The sequence below is a fragment of the Heptranchias perlo genome, chromosome 5 (genome assembly GCF_035084215.1).
Source record: "Heptranchias perlo isolate sHepPer1 chromosome 5, sHepPer1.hap1, whole genome shotgun sequence".
Taxonomy (NCBI): Eukaryota; Metazoa; Chordata; class Chondrichthyes; order Hexanchiformes; family Hexanchidae; genus Heptranchias; species Heptranchias perlo.
Window position 1 is genome coordinate 125,842,212 of NC_090329.1, and position 15,653 is coordinate 125,857,864.

At 46.6% G+C, this 15,653-nt stretch overlaps 1 protein-coding gene across 1 annotated transcript in view; it reads right to left on the reverse strand.

The window, feature by feature from the left end:
• LOC137322091 (xanthine dehydrogenase/oxidase-like) overlaps positions 1–4,425 on the reverse strand; it is a 162,509-nt gene extending 158,084 nt beyond the window's left edge. The window contains exon 1 of the mRNA XM_067985171.1: positions 4,310–4,425. The gene's annotated coding sequence lies outside the window, so the exon portion shown is untranslated. The remainder of the gene's footprint in view (positions 1–4,309) is intronic.
• Positions 4,426–15,653: the final 11,228 nt, after the last annotated feature.

Consider the following 15,653-nt stretch of genomic DNA (forward strand, 5'->3'; position numbering starts at 1 on the left):
CCTCATTCTAAGATTATGCCCCCTGGTTCTAGTTTCACCCATCTTTGGGAACATCCTTACTGCATCCACCCGATCAAGACCCCTCACAATCTTATATGTTTCAATAAGATCGCCTCTCATTCCTCCGAACTCCAATGAGTAGAGTCCCAATCTACTCAACCTCCCCTCATATGTCCGCCCCCTCATCCCCGGGACCAACCGAGTGAACCTTCTTTGTACTGCCTCGAGAGCAAGTATGTCTTTTCTTAAGTATGGAGACCAAAACTGTATGCAGTATTCCAGGTGCGGTCCCACCAATACCTTATATAACTGCAGCAACACCTCCCTGTTTTTATATTCTATCCCTCTAGCAATAAAAGCCAACATTCCGTTGGCTTTCTTGATCACCTGCTGCACCTGCATACCAACTTTTTGATTTTCTTGCACTAGGACCCCCAGATCCCTTTGTACTGCAGTACTTTCCAGTCTCTCGCCATCAAGAAAATAACTTGCTCTCTGATTTTTCCTGCCAAAGTGCATAACCTCACATTTTCCAATATTATATTGCATCTGCCAAATCTCCGCCCACTCACCCAGCCTGTCTATAATTCCCTGTAGGTTTTTTATGTCCTCCTCACTCTCCACTTTCCCTCCCATCTTTGTATCATCTGCAAATTTTGATATGTTGCACTCGGTCCCCTCCTCCAAATCGTTAATATAGATTGTAAAGAGTTGGGGACCCAGCACCGACCCCTGTGGAACACCACCGGCCACCGGCCGCCAGTCCGAAAATGAACCATTCATCCCAACTCTCTGCCTCCTGTTTGATAACCAATCCTCCACCCATGCCAGAATATTACCCCCAATCCCGTGATTTTTTATCTTAAGTAATAATCTTTTATGTGGCACCTTGTCGAATGCCCTCTGGAAGTCTAAATACACTACGTCCACTGGTTCCCCTTTATCCACCCTATACGTTATATCCTCGAAGAACTCAAGCAAATTTGTCAGACATGACTTCCCCCTCATGAAGCCATGCTGACCCCAGCCGCTGGGGGTGGTTCCCGGCCGCTGGGGGGGATTCCCGTGCTTCCTCTCTCTCCGCTGCTCCTTTATACTGGGCCGCTGGTTGGGTGGGTGCTGGAATTTGTGTACTTTCTCTGGGCAAGAACTCGCTGAAGTGATTGAGAAGGCAATTAATGAGCATGGAGCCAGATAGGCTTATGGGAATGCCCAGACCTTCTCCAGAGCGTACTGCCTCGCCCGCAGGCCACTAGAGCCGATGGCTCTTTGCTGGGGCGGGGTGGGGGGGGGGGGGGGATGTGTAGCAGGGTGACTGAGAGCCGGTAGGTCAGCCATCGGCTGATGAGGGTCCTGATCCCCAAATAAGGGTATGGCCCTTTAAGAAACCTCACCTTTAAAAAGTAATTGAGAATTGAGCTGGAGTGGGTGGAGACCTTTTCCAATCAGATGAGAGTAAAAGAGTGAGGTTGAGCAGAAGTAAAAGCCTGACCAGTGTCCCTGAACAGGAAGCTGGACTCCCAAATCTAGAGCCCCCTGATGACAAGGAGCATACAGGGTAAGATAAGGCAAAGAAAGGGAAGCTTATGTCAGATACCGAGAGCTCAATACTACAGAAAGCCTCGAGGAGTACAGAAAGTGCAGGGGTGAAATTAAAAAGGAAATTAGGAAAGCAAAGAGAGGGCATGAAAAAATACTGAGAAGTAAAATTAAGGAAAACCCAAAGATGTTTTATAAATACATAAAGACCAAGAGGATAATTAAGGAAAGTGTAGGGCCTATTAGAGACCAAAAAGGTAACCTATGTGTGTAGGCAGAAGATGTGGGTATGGTTCTTAATGAATACTTTGCATCTGTCTTAACAAAAGAGGGGGATGAAGCAGAGATTGTAATTCAGGAGGAGGAGTGTGAGATATTGGATGGGATAAAGATAGTGAGAGAGGATACTGAGAGGTGTAGAGGAACAACAGGATCTTGGAGTGCATGTCCACAGATCCCTGAATGTAGCAGGACAGGTAGATAAGGTGGTTAAAAAGGCATGCAGGATACTTTCCTTTATTAGCTGAGGCATAGAATATAAGAGCAGGGAGGTTATGCTAGCACTGTATAAAACACTGGTTAGGCCACAGCTTGAGTACTGCATACAGTTCTGGTCACCACATTACAGGAACGATGTGATTGCACTAGAGAGGGTACAGAGGAGATTTACGAGGATGCTGCCAGGGCTGGAGAATTTTAGCGATGAGAAAAGATTGGATAGGCTGAGGTTGTTTTCTTTGGAACATAGGAGGCTGAGGGGAGATTTAATTGAGGTATATAAAATTATGACAGGACTAGATAGAGTTGATAGGGAGGACCTATTTCCCTTAGCAGAGGGGTCAGTGACCAGGGGGACACCGATTTAAAGTAATTGGGAGAAGAATTAGACGAGAGCTGAGGAGAAATGTTTTTACCCAGAGGGTGGTGAGGGTCTGGAACTCGTTGCCTGAAAGGGTGGTAGAGGCAGAAACCTTCAACTCATTTAAGAAGTATTTGGATGTGCACTTGAAGTGCTGTAACCTACAGGGCAACGGACCAAGTGCTGGAAAGTGGGATTAAAGTGGATAGCTTTCTTTCGGTCGGCATGGACACGATGGGCCGAATGGCCTCCTTCTGTGCTGTAAATTTCTATGATTCTATGGTTTGAGCTCCGACACTTGAAAGACTGTTGAGGACAGCTGATAGAGCCTGTGGTTGAGAAAGTGTACTAGATGTTGCTAAAGGTACTGTAGCGTGTTGTATAAATTAAAAGAAAAGTGTTTTGAAGTACGAATTGGTCGAAGACTATCGTTTGTTGTCTGAAGACGGTTCATAGAATCATAGAATCATAGAAGTTTACAACATGGAAACAGGCCCTTCGGCCCAACATGTCCATGTCGCCCAGTTTATACCACCAAGCTAGTCCCAGTTGCCTGCTCTTGGCCCATATCCCTCTATACCCATCTTACCCATGTAACTGTCCAAATGCTTTTTAAAAGACAAAATTGTACCCGCCTCTACTACTGCCTCTGGCAGCTCGTTCCAGACACTCACCACCCTTTGAGTGAAAAAATTGCCCCTCTGGACCCTTTTGTATCTCTCCCCTCTCACCTTAAATCTATGTCTCCTTGTTATAGACTCCCCTACCTTTGGGAAAAGATTTTGACTATCTACATTATCTATGCCCCTCATTATTTTATAGACTTCTCTAAGATCACCCCTTAACCTCCTACTCTCCAGGGAAAAAAGTCCCAGTCTATCTAATCTCTCCCTATAAGTCAAACCATCAAGTCCCGGTAGCATCCTAGTAAATCTTTTCTGCACTCTTTCTAGTTTAATAATATCCTTTCTATAATAGGGTGACCAGAACTGTACACAGTATTCCAAGTGTGGCCTTACTAATGTCTTGTACAACTTCAACAAGACATCCCAACTCCTGTATTCAATGTTCTGACCAATGAAACCAAGCATGCCGAATGCCTTCTTCACCACCCTATCCACCTGTGACTCCACTTTCAAGGAGCTATGAACCTGTACTCCTAGATCTCTTTGTTCTATAACTCTCCCCAATGCCCTACCATTAACGGAGTAGGTCCTGGTCTGATTCGATCTACCAAAATGCATCACCTCACATTTATCTAAATTAAACTCCATCTGCCATTCATCGGCCCACTGGCCCAATTTATCAAGATCCCGTTGCAATCCTAGATAACCTTCTTCACTGTCCACAATGCCACCAATCTTGGTGTCATCTGCAAACTTACTAACCATGCCTCCTAAATTCTCATCCAAATCATTAATATAAATAACAAATAACAGCGGACCCAGCACCGATCCTTGAGGCACACCGCTGGTCACAGGCCTCCAGTCTGAAAAACAACATAGGAATTGCTATACGAAAAAAGACGGAGGTCCAGCAGGTTCGCCTTCTACCACCCTGGTAGTCACATGATCCAATGATAATGGAGTTGTTGACTAATTACAACCACCCTCTGTCTTCTGTCAGTTAAGAGACGTTAGGATCCTGTGACATTACCTTTAACCCCTACTGTCTGTGATCTGTTTTTGTTTGCCTCTCCTAGGAGATTACATGGCTCTGGGTGGGTAGGGATCGTCTGTATTGGGAAAGAATTAGGGTGGAGTAGTCTAGAGTCCACCGATTTAAGTGAGGGGAAACAGAAGGGGAATGGAATTCAGGAAGTTTTAGCATTCAAGTTGTTGCACTGCTTTACAGCAAGTTTTAAAATAACATCAATTCTTATTTTTATGAATTACAAGAACGTTAACATACCTTGTTGTCTGATTTCAGGACAAACTGATCCTGCGTCAGTATTTCTGAATGCATCGACCCCAGAGACTCATTCGAAAGTAAAAGCTCTGATGTTGTCAATTTGGCACCAGGACAGTGACGTAGCTTTCACTACTAACTGGATTCTTAAAGGCACACTGCTCTGTGGTAGTGAGCGGTATTTTTTTTTCATAACAACATAGGAATTGCTATACGAAAAAAGACCGAGGTCCAGCTAGTTCGCCTTCTACCACCCTGGTAGTCACATGATCCAATGATAATGGAGTTGTTGACTAATCACAGCAATCAATCTCCATCAATTAGTCTACAACAGACCCAGACATGAGGCGTGGAAAATTCTGGTGGTGGATTGTTTTGGGATCCATAGGTCCAAAGTCACCTATTCCTCACAAGCCCCCTACATTTACGACATGTCGTGTCTCAAATTACTCACATACTGTGTCCCAAAATATTATTTTCTGAAAGAAATTGATCCAATTTGCATTTGAGTGAATCGACACCAACAGCTTCCACCGTCTTCCATAGATTGACCACTCGCTCACTGAAATAATGGGGGTAATTTTAACCCCAAAGAATGGGTGGGTCTGGGGGTTGGGTGGGAGGTTAAAATAACAGCTTTTTCCAGCACGACTGCAACCCGGCTCCAGCGGACTCACTTCCGGGTTTAATGTGGGCTTGTCTGGATGCATGCGCGCAGCCGAAACCCGAAAGTCACGCCCCCAATTAATGCCGGTGGGTGGGTCGTTAACAGGGCAATTTACCTACTTGAAATACTTGAGGTAGGTAATTTTTTTTTGTTGTTTCTCAACCTGAAATAAATTTTATTTCAACTGCATGGGTTACCCATGGCTTCTGAATATCACCATTGAAACGGAGGCGAAGTTGATTTTGGCCCTTTAAAACCTGCGATTGACACATATCAATAACAGCTCAGATATTGCAGCTGGTCTCTCTCTCCTCTCTCAGGCAAGCGTTCGGCTGAGAGTTCGTTGTGTTGGGTCTCTATTCACGCTTCCAGCCATCGTTCGATTAAATTAAAGATTCAGAAAATAATCAGTTGTTAACATCCTGACTCAACCTTGAGAATGTGCACAAGCTTATATTTTTAAGAATGATGACAAAATCTGAAATATTGGAATGTTCTGCAGTCAAGTTGCTTGAAAGAATCATAAAATTTCATAAGAACATGGCTCGTTTGCTAATGTAAATTATAGCACTCCAAACATGTTTCCAATTTTCAACCATTCTTTCCCTTTGTGTGGTCCATCTCTTCAATCTTTTTCTGACTTTCTTTCTCCATCTTTGCCAATAGGCTTTCCATAAAAATTTATTATAAGCTCGGACTCCCACAACTATTTGGATTGTGTTTATTCCCACCCAATTCCAGTAAATACTTCATCTCTTTATCTAATTTTCTCCTTCTCTGTCATATCTGCTCTAATAAATCTACTTTCCACACTAGAGTTCCTAAAGGTCCTTCTTTTTCAGCTGAGTCTTTGCTCAGCAACGGTTGACAGGTCCATTGATTGAAACCGTCACATCTCCCATTGGCAGCAGAAAATAACTGCCAGGGACATCTGTTGTTCTTTTCATCTTTTGACGCTTATGTTAGTGCTGGGTGCTGTTAGGAAGTGCAAAATATGAATGTCACTTTTATTGCACTGATTATCAAATCACTTCTCTCGTGCTCACCCTGGTATATGTTCCTTATTCCTGGCCTGAATCTGGAGCCAGCACTTCATGCCCTCCTCCCCATCCAGCCTCAATGCAGACCGGCATGTACTGCAGTTGTTGTTGGCTTTCATTGACTCCCTGCTCAACTTCAGTACGCCGGCTGCAGGTCTTTCCTTGTTTAATATTGGTGTATGTTGTCTGCTGGCTCCTACCCACCAATATACGGTCAGTAATAAAAAACCTAAAGTTGTTTATAAACATAAGGAAATGTAGAGTACCTGAAAAATACAGCAAGCTGTGTAACCTGCAAAGAGTAAATGTCTGTGGAAATCCAGGATGGTGGAAACACACACAGAATCAACAGTAGAATCCTCAGAACAATAGGCAACCCCAAAGAATGAATCCCAAATAACATGAAGCACAGAAACCAACCAAAAATGATTGAAACAGTTTGTTAACAAATCTACTTGAATTACACTTGTGGCTGGCAGAGGATGTACATTTCTTACAAACTGCTCGGAAAACTTACAATGTTTTTTTTTGTTCGTTCATGGGATGTGGGCGTCGCTGGCGAGGCCAGCATTTATTGCCCATCCCTAATTGCCCTTGAGAAGGTGGTGGTGAGCCGCCTTCTTGAGCCGCTGCAGTCCGTGTGGTGAAGGTTCTCCCACAGTGCTGTTCGGAAGGGAGTTCCAGGATTTTGACCCAGCGACAATGAAGGAACGACGATATATTTCCAAGTCGGGATGGTGTGTGACTTGGAGGGGAACGTGCAGGTGGTGTTGTTCCCATGTACCTGCGGCTCTTGTCCTTCTAGGTGGTAGAGGTCGCGGGTTTGGGAGGTGATGTCGAAGAAGCCTTGGCGAGTTGCTGCAGTGCATCCTGTGGATGGTACACACTGCAGCCACTGTGCGCCGATGGTGAAGGGAGTGAACGTTTAGGGTGGTGGATGGGGTGCCAATCAAGCGGGCTGCTTTATCTTGGATGGTGTCGAGCTTCTTGAGTGTTGTTGGAGCTGCACTCATCCAGGCAAGTGGAGAGTATTCCATCACACTCCTGACTTGTGCCTTGTAGATGGTGGAAAGGCTTTGGGGAGTCAGGAGGTGAGTCACTCGCTGCAGAATACCCATTCCTGTCGAGGAAACTACCAATCGGACTTGTTGCAGAATTTTTGGGAAGCACCAAGACACCCCCATCCAGAAATTGGATAAATCTCAAGCTCCTGCCTCGTGTAAGAATATTAGGAATAGGAACAAATTGACATCTCTTTCTTAATGCTATTAACCATCGGGATCTGCAAGCTGTGTTGCTTGCTTTGCTGAGTAAGCTGCCTATTTTGCTGAATTGTAAAATACTGACCTTTGAATGATGACTGAGCTTGATTATCCCATGGTGAGGCAGGCAGCTGTGGTTAAGAGGAAAATGAGAAGTTGAAAGAAAGTCTGACTGATGTCTTGACCATGCTGGGGAGTTTGCAGTTGTTGGATAAGACTGCGACAGCACAGGGGCTACAGTCAGAAAGTATAGAGAGAGAGAGAGTGATATTCTAGAAAGTGAACTGAGAAAGAGACTAGAACTCCTGGCTGGTCCCTCGGTGCCCCCTCTCCATTCACTACACCCCATCTTACCAGCAACCGAGGAGAAGGAGAAAACTTTTCAACAGGAGAGCCAATACAAGCCTGAGAAATGATCTCTTCCACCATGAAATCTTAAATCGGTACAAAATTGAAATTAAGTAGGAAACATTGGGGATTGAAAATAGAGTTCAGAGATAAGGGATAAATGAATTAAAACAGGAGAAAAGGGGAGATTCTGTCTCTCCTACTGTTACAAGCTATTGGACTTTTCTTTAGTTTTAGTGCACTGTCCCTTTAAGTGTGTTGCAATCTGCAGGATGGAGCTTTTCTCCATTTCCTTTGTGTTTCAACAAAACTTAAGCAGCTTTCACCCTCCGTAGCAGCGGTCGTTTAATATAAGCATTCCAATCGTGTTTTCTAAACCTAGTACCAGTGTTAAATGTACAAGAAGTCAAAAGTGTTTGGAGGGTTATTACAGAGTTATGGGGCTATGTCCCATTTTATGACTGTGGGCTTTGAGATCTAAATTGATTGTTTTCTTTTCAATTTGGCAAAGCTTCTTTTAAATTTAATTGGCAGCTGGCTGAGTCTGGAGCTGCTGTGGTGAAGCTGGATCCGCCTTTTCAGTCAGTACTGCAAAGAAGTTTTAAAATCATGTTGCTTTTCACATTTGGGACGACTTTGACCCTGTGGGCTCCAATGGGGGGAAAGTATGTTCTACGCCAAGTCTCCAAAGAAACTGGAGGCAGAAGAAATAATTCTTTGTGCTTTCTCCACAGATGAAGCGAAATTATATTAATTACATTTATTATTCTCTCCCTCTCCCCTTCTCCTGCTCCCGCCCTATTCCTCACCTCCTCTTTCATTTTCCCTCTCTTCTCCCCTTTACCATCCTCATCTCTCCCTCATCCCACCTCCCCTGTCCTCACCCTCTATGCGCAATCTCTCCCCTCCCGACTGAGGATAAGTTGAGAACCAAGCCAATGAGTACATACCCAGAAACAACCACCCCACCACCCCCCCCCACGCAAAAAAAAATGACCATAAGCCCAATTGAATCCCCTCAACATTGGACCACAAACACATCGCAGAAACTCCAGGATAGGACAACAAGCCTTCTCTGAGACCCGCTCCCGCGGATGGCTGAGACTCCCCTCTCCCCCACCCCAGGATGGCTGAGACCCCCACCCCCACTGCCCAGATTGGCCGAAACCCCTACCCCCACCCCGATGGCCAAGACCACCACCCCCACTTTCCCCACCCCCCCCCCAGGATGGCCGAGACCCCCAACCCCTGCCCCCAGGATTGGCGAGATGGCTGAGACCCCTGGGATGGCCGAGACCCCTTCTTGCCCCTGACCCTGGGATGGCAGAGACCCACCGCTTCCCACCCCCCCCCCCCCACCGATCTCTGAATTACCTGACATCCGCTCCCCGGCTGCTTTCCCTCCTGACGTACCGATAGGTGGACAGACAGCCTGTCAATCTGGCGGGCTGGCGCGTGGGAAACCCGGAGGCAAAAATAATTGCCTTCAATTGAGTTGCGATCTCAGATTCCAAAGCACTCACTGTGCTTCTGGGTTTCCCATGAGAAAAATCTACCCACCCGCTCGGTTCCCGGCTCCCATCCCCATTGTTTCCGTGGATTAGTTATGAATTTACTCCCCTTCAAGTGCAGTCCTGTTCCAGACAAAGTGATAGAGATGGTCACCCTTCCCCTTCAGCCTATTTTCTCTCCTGCCCTCTGTGATGGTTTGGGCTCCTTTAATTGGACTCAAAGATATAGCAAACCAAGAAGGCTCTAGGTTCCATACCCCAGTCTGTGCTGGGTCAGCTGACCTCAGACAGAGCAGGGGGTACTGTCACTATGATTCACTTCAGTGTACCAGGTCTATTTGGGGGGGGGTCACTATGATTCATCTCAGTGCTCCAGGTCTAGTTGGGGGGGGTCACTATGATTCACTTCAGTGTACCAGGTCTAGTGGGGGGGGGGGGTCACTATGATTCATCTCAGTGCTCCAGGTCTAATGGGGGGGGGTCACTATGATTCACCTCAGTGTACCAGGTCTAGTGGGGGGGGTCACTATGATTCATCTCAGTGCTCCAGGTCTAATGGGGGGGGGTCACTATGATTCACCTCAGTGTACCAGGTCTAGTGGGGGGGGTCACTATGATTCATCTCAGTGCTCCAGGTCTAATGGGGGGGGTCACTATGATTCACCTCAGTGTACCAGGTCTAGTGGGGGGGGTCACTATGATTCACCTCAGTGCTCCCGGTCTATTTGGGGGGCGAGGGGGTCACTATGATTCACCTCAGTGTTCCAGGTCCATTGTGGGGGGGGGGGGTCACTATGATTCACCTCAGTGCTCCAGGTTTAGTGGTGGTGGGGGGAGGGGGTCACTATGATTCTCATCAGTGTTCCAGGTCCATTGTGGGGGGGGGTCACTATGATTCACCTCAGTGTTCCAGGTCCATTGTGGGGGGGGGGTCACTATGATTCACCTCAGTGCTCCAGGTCTAATGGGGGGGGGGGTCACTATGATTCACCTCAGTGCTCCAGGTCCATTGTCGGGGGGGGGGTCACTATGATTCACCTCAGTGCTCCAGGTCTAATGGGGGGGGGGGGTCACTATGATTCACCTCAGTGTTCCAGGTCCATTGTGGGGGGGGGGGGGTCACTATGATTCATCTCAGTGTTCCAGGTCCATTGTGGGGGGGGTCACTATGATTCACCTCAGTGTACCAGGTCCATTGTGGGAGGGGGGTCACTATGATTCTCATCAGTACTCCCGGTCTATTTGGGGGGCGAGGGGGTCACTATGATTCACCTCAGTGTACCAGGTCCATTGTTGGGGGGGGGTCACTATGATTCTCATCAGTACTCCAGGTCTAGGGGGGAGGGGAAATTTCAGCTTGATATAAGACAGAACTTTCAACTTTACGGGACGTACAACTGCCGAGATCTGATCAGGCGCCTGTTATACAACCCGTCTGATTTTCATTTCCATTGACATCGATGGCAGGAAATTTCAGGCGTGATGTGTAATGGGCGGCCGATCCGATTCCACCAGTTATGAGACCAACCACCCCCGTCCCGCCCGGCAACCCCCCCTCCAACCTCGTTTACCCAAAGCTGAGAATTTTGCCCATAGTTATTAAAATAGCCAGAGTTATAATGGAAACTGTCCTCCATCACCAAGATCAAAATGGAGGCCCTGCAGACAATGTGTCAATGGGCAAGAGGCAAACCCCTGTGTTCATGAATCACTTAGGTCAAAGTTGCTTTGGTGCCTGGAACATCCTATTTGGAACGTTGACATGTACAGATTGACAGATGGTGATGCAGATGACTCTATGCTCCCTGAATATTGATCCAATAGGGGAGTCCACTGTCAGGAGTGCAACCCCGTCTGGCATGAAAAGTATAAGGAAGCTACAATTTGGAGACCTCGCCTCCCAAGGCGTAAAATCCGGTGTGTTTGTTTACTTGAAAAGAAATGGTTAAAACATGAAAGAAGTCCAGAGGTATAAATCACAGCTCTGGCTGCCAGTTTTCCATTTTGCCTTAAGTGCCCCAGCTCCCTGGATTTGGCATTATTCATGGGCTGTGTCATATTTTGAAGGCCAAGAGACAAACCTGTTTCACCCAGAAGTCCTGTTGCTCGATTAACCACTTACGGGTTGATTCTGGTGTCATCGCTGTTTTAAGTATTGTTTGAGTGTCTTGCTCTGTCTTTTGGCTTCTGTGTATTAATTTACCCATAAATAAATCTGACTAAGTAGTTTTTAGCCTGTACAAGTTGGCCTAGTTGTGTGTTATTTTCCACTTTCTGAAGTGACAGGGGAATGTGGTAGACATCCCACCTATTCTCCAGTTGCCAATTGGAGGTTAATTGTTAAACTCAGAGAATGCTAATTCATATATCTGGGGCACGCAAAGATGCAAATTTCAGTTCATTAGGGACTCAGTCTGATTATAGCGGGCATGTTGGTGTTAACAGGATTTGCCCGCTATAGGCAGTGGATGGAGCAATAGATAGTGGGATGGCAGGAGGCTACCATATGATTAACTACACCTTTCATCTGACTGTTGCAGCTGGAGAAATTGTGCTAATCATATTCCAATCAATTCCCCCTGGCCTTCTGAATTTCACGACAAAAATTAACAGGAGACCAGGGAGAACTCCCCTGTTCTTTTCAAATAATGCTGTAGGAGCTTTCACATCTGAAAGGTGGAACCTCCGACAGTGCAGCGCTCCCTCAGTGCTACACTGACGTGTCAGCCTAAATTATGGGCTCAAGATGATGGAGTGGGGCTTGAAGCCATGACCTTCTGACTCGGAGGCGAAAAATGTTACCACTGAGCCAAGCCTGACACCTAATGTCCTTCCCTAGTCTACTGAAGGTCTGAAGCTTGCTGACGAGCAATTACAAGTGGCTATTCTTCAAGTGTGAGCCGAGAAAATGAGTATCAGCAGGCCATTCCACACAGAGGAACCCGACCCAGTCCTCACCTGACACCCACATACATATCCAGCACAGGCATGATGGGCTGAATGTCCTCCTCCTGTGCTGTATCTACTATGATACTATGATATGCACTTTCAAGTTGCCATCACTGGACCCCCAACTAGGAGTACGAACCCGGGCTGATATCCCACACCCACCCCTCCCAGACAAGGGACACAAAGACCAGCCATAGCATCATAATCTCTGCTGAGCCTGAGATCTGCAAGTCGACACCCACGCAATCAAATCTGGGCTGTTTCTGGTCTGTTTGCCTTAGTACCAAACCATGTGAGTTATCACGGGGTTGCTAGAGCAACTAATTTTAATATAAAATGGTACCCTGTGTGGTATCCATGTTTCTTGCCCATGTAGGAGTGCATAACGGGAGTTGGGTAGTCTTTCAACGAGTCAGAAGATCACAATGGGGGACAGCGGGGGACACAGGACCCCAAGGTAAAAGTGGTGGTGACGACTGAAACTGTCTGAAACTATTCTTCCAGTACAAGATTACAAGATAGACAGGTTTGAGGAAGGCCATTCAGTCCCTCGAGCCTGTTCTGCCATTCAATTACATCATGGCTGATCTGTAGCTGAACTCCATTTACCCGCCTTTGCTCCATATCCCTTGATAACCTTACCTAATAAAAATCTATCAAAAGCTAAATACTGCAGATGCTGGAAATCTGAAATAAAAACAGAAAAGGCTGGAGAAGCTCAGTGAGTCAGGCAGCATCTGTGGAGAAAGAAAGAGAGTTAACGTTTCAGATCAATGACCTTTCATCAAAACTGGAAAAAGTTGATAATTAAACAGTTTTTAAGTAAGTGCAGAGCCAGGGAAAGAGAGGGGAAGGGAAGAAAGAATCGATCAATCTCAGTTTTGAACATTTCAATTGTACCCCAGCATCTACAGCCCTTTTGGGGGAGAGAGTTCCAGATTTCCACTACCCTTTGTGTGAAGAAGTGCTTCCCGACATCACCCCTGAAAGGCCTAGCTTTAATTTTAAGGAATTCCCCCCTTGTTCTGGACTCCCCTAAATGATACAATGATAATGGACTTGTTGTCTACAACAGACCCAGACATGAGGCGAGGAAAACCCTCAGTAGTGGAGAGCTTTGGGAGCCATAGGTCCAAAGTCACCTGTTCCTCCAAAGCCCTTACACTTACCACATGTCATGTCTCACATTACTCATACACTGTATCCCAAAATGTTATTTTCTGATGGAAATCTATCTAAAGACCTCCATCGCATTGTCCAACTGTTTCTTAAATGATTCCAGGGTTTTTCCCTCTACTAGCCTACTTGGAATTCCAGCCATTGACCACACTTTATGTAAAGGAGAAATTCCTGACATCCGTCCTAAATTTGGAGATTTGAATCGGTGTTCCCTCGTCCCACCATAGTCATTTATCTCAAAACAGTGTTCCACACGGCTCCTTCCTTCAGCCCTCAACACTGGACCTGAGGCTTTTCCATGTAGTATCCTTACTGCATCTGGAAGAGTAGGAAGTCTGGGATAGAGCCAGCTGTCCTTCATGGCACATTGCTGAGTAGCACCACTCGAAGAGTGCTGACAGGATGCTACTCCACAAGTGTCGGCCGTTTGACCTTTCCTTTGCTTGCTGGCAGGCCTCCCACATCACCAATGGCCTAGCAAGGAGACACGGTATCCGTAGTAACTGCTCCTTTGCAGACAGCAAATGCCTTGAATACTGCGACAAAGCAGGTGGGGAATCAGGGAGGAGACACAAAACTGCAGAGCGCCTCGAGCTGAGGGAAATGTCACAAAGGGAGAAGACTCAGCCAAGTGACAAAGGCATAAGGTGGGGCCGAATCAGCTGGTGATTCAGGGCCCGACCTGGGTAGTAGAAGTTTGGAACTCTCTTCCGCAAACAGCAGTTGATGCTAGCTCAACTGTTAATTTTAAATCTGAGATTGATAGATTTTTGTTAACCAAAGGGATTAAGGGATATGGGGCTAAGGCAGGAATATGGAGTTAGGTCACAGATCAGCCATGATCTCATTGAATGGCAGAACAGGATCGAGGGGCTAAATGGCCTACTCCTGTTGCTATGTTCCTATGTTCCTATGACCTAGGCCCACTAAGGCTCAGAATACTTGGAAAAACCTCAGGTCCAGCATTGAGGGCTGAAGGCAGGAGACGTGTGGAACACTGTTTCGAGGTAAATCACTATGGTAGGATGAGGGAACACCGATTTAAATCTCCAAAGTGTCACACAAAGTCTTCATTAATTCCAACCTGTTCCTAGGCAAAATAGGGGTTGAAATAAAAGAAAGATTTGCATTTCTATAGCGTCTTTCATGACCTCAGGATGCAGGCATCGCTGGCAAGGCCAGCATTTATTGCCCATCCCCTAGTTGACCTCGAGAAGATGGTGGTGAGCCTTCTTCTTGAACCGCTGCAGTCCGTGTGGTGAAGGTTCTCCCACAGTTCTTTTCGGTAGGAAGTTCCAGGATTTTGACCCAATGACGATGAAGGAACGGCGATATATTTCCAAGTCAGGATGGGTTTTTACGACCATCCGGCAACTTTTGTGGTTCTGTTTTTCTCGTCTTCAGGTTTCCAGCAACTGCGATATTTTATTTACTTAAATTTCCCTTGAGGGTTGTTTCCTCTTTGTCGCCATTCCCGTGCATGGCCAATAGGTGGTAGTGTAAGTCTGATCAAAGCTTTCCATCCTCCTCCCATTTAGTACGCAGCACATCAATCCCCAGCAATGCTGCTGAGAAATGGTTGTTGCTGGCAAGGCCAGCATTTATTGCCCATCCCCTAATTGCCCTTGAGAAGGTGATGGTGAGCCTTCTTCTTGAACCGCTGCAGTCGCTGTGGTGAAGGTTCTCCCACAGTGCTGTTAGGAAGGGAGTTCCAGGAGACGGCGACAAAGGAACGGTGATATATGTCCAAGTTGGGATGGTGTGTGACTTGGAGGGGAATTTGGAGGTGATGGTGTTCCCATGCACCTGCTGTCCTTGTCCTTCTAGGTGGTGGAGAGATTGAATGTTTAGGGAGGTGGATGGGGTGCCGATCAAGTGGGCTGCTTTTGTCCTGGATGGTGTCGAGCTTCTTAAGTGTTGGAGCTGCACTCATCCAGGCAAGTGGAGAGTATTCCATCACACTCCTGACGGAGTCAGCCGTGGTTCAGTTGGTAGATCCCTCGCCTCTTGAAGGTCATGGGTATAATCCCCACTCCTTGAGCACATACTCCAGTGCAATACTGAGGGAGTGCTACACGGTCGGAGGTGCTGTCTTTTGGATGAGACGTTAAACCAAGGCCCCGTCTGTCCTCTCAGGTGGACGTAAAAGATCCCATGACACTATTTCGAAGAACAGCAGGGTAGTTCTCCCTGGTGTCCAGGTCAATATTTATTCCTCAACCAACATCAGTAAAAACAGATTACCTGGTCATTATCACATTGCTGTCTGCAGGACCTTACTGTGGGCAAATCGGCAGCCGCGATTCCTACATTACGACAGTGACTACACTTCAAAAGTACTTAATTGTCTGTAAAGCGCTTTGGGACATCCTGAGATCGTGAAGGGCGCTA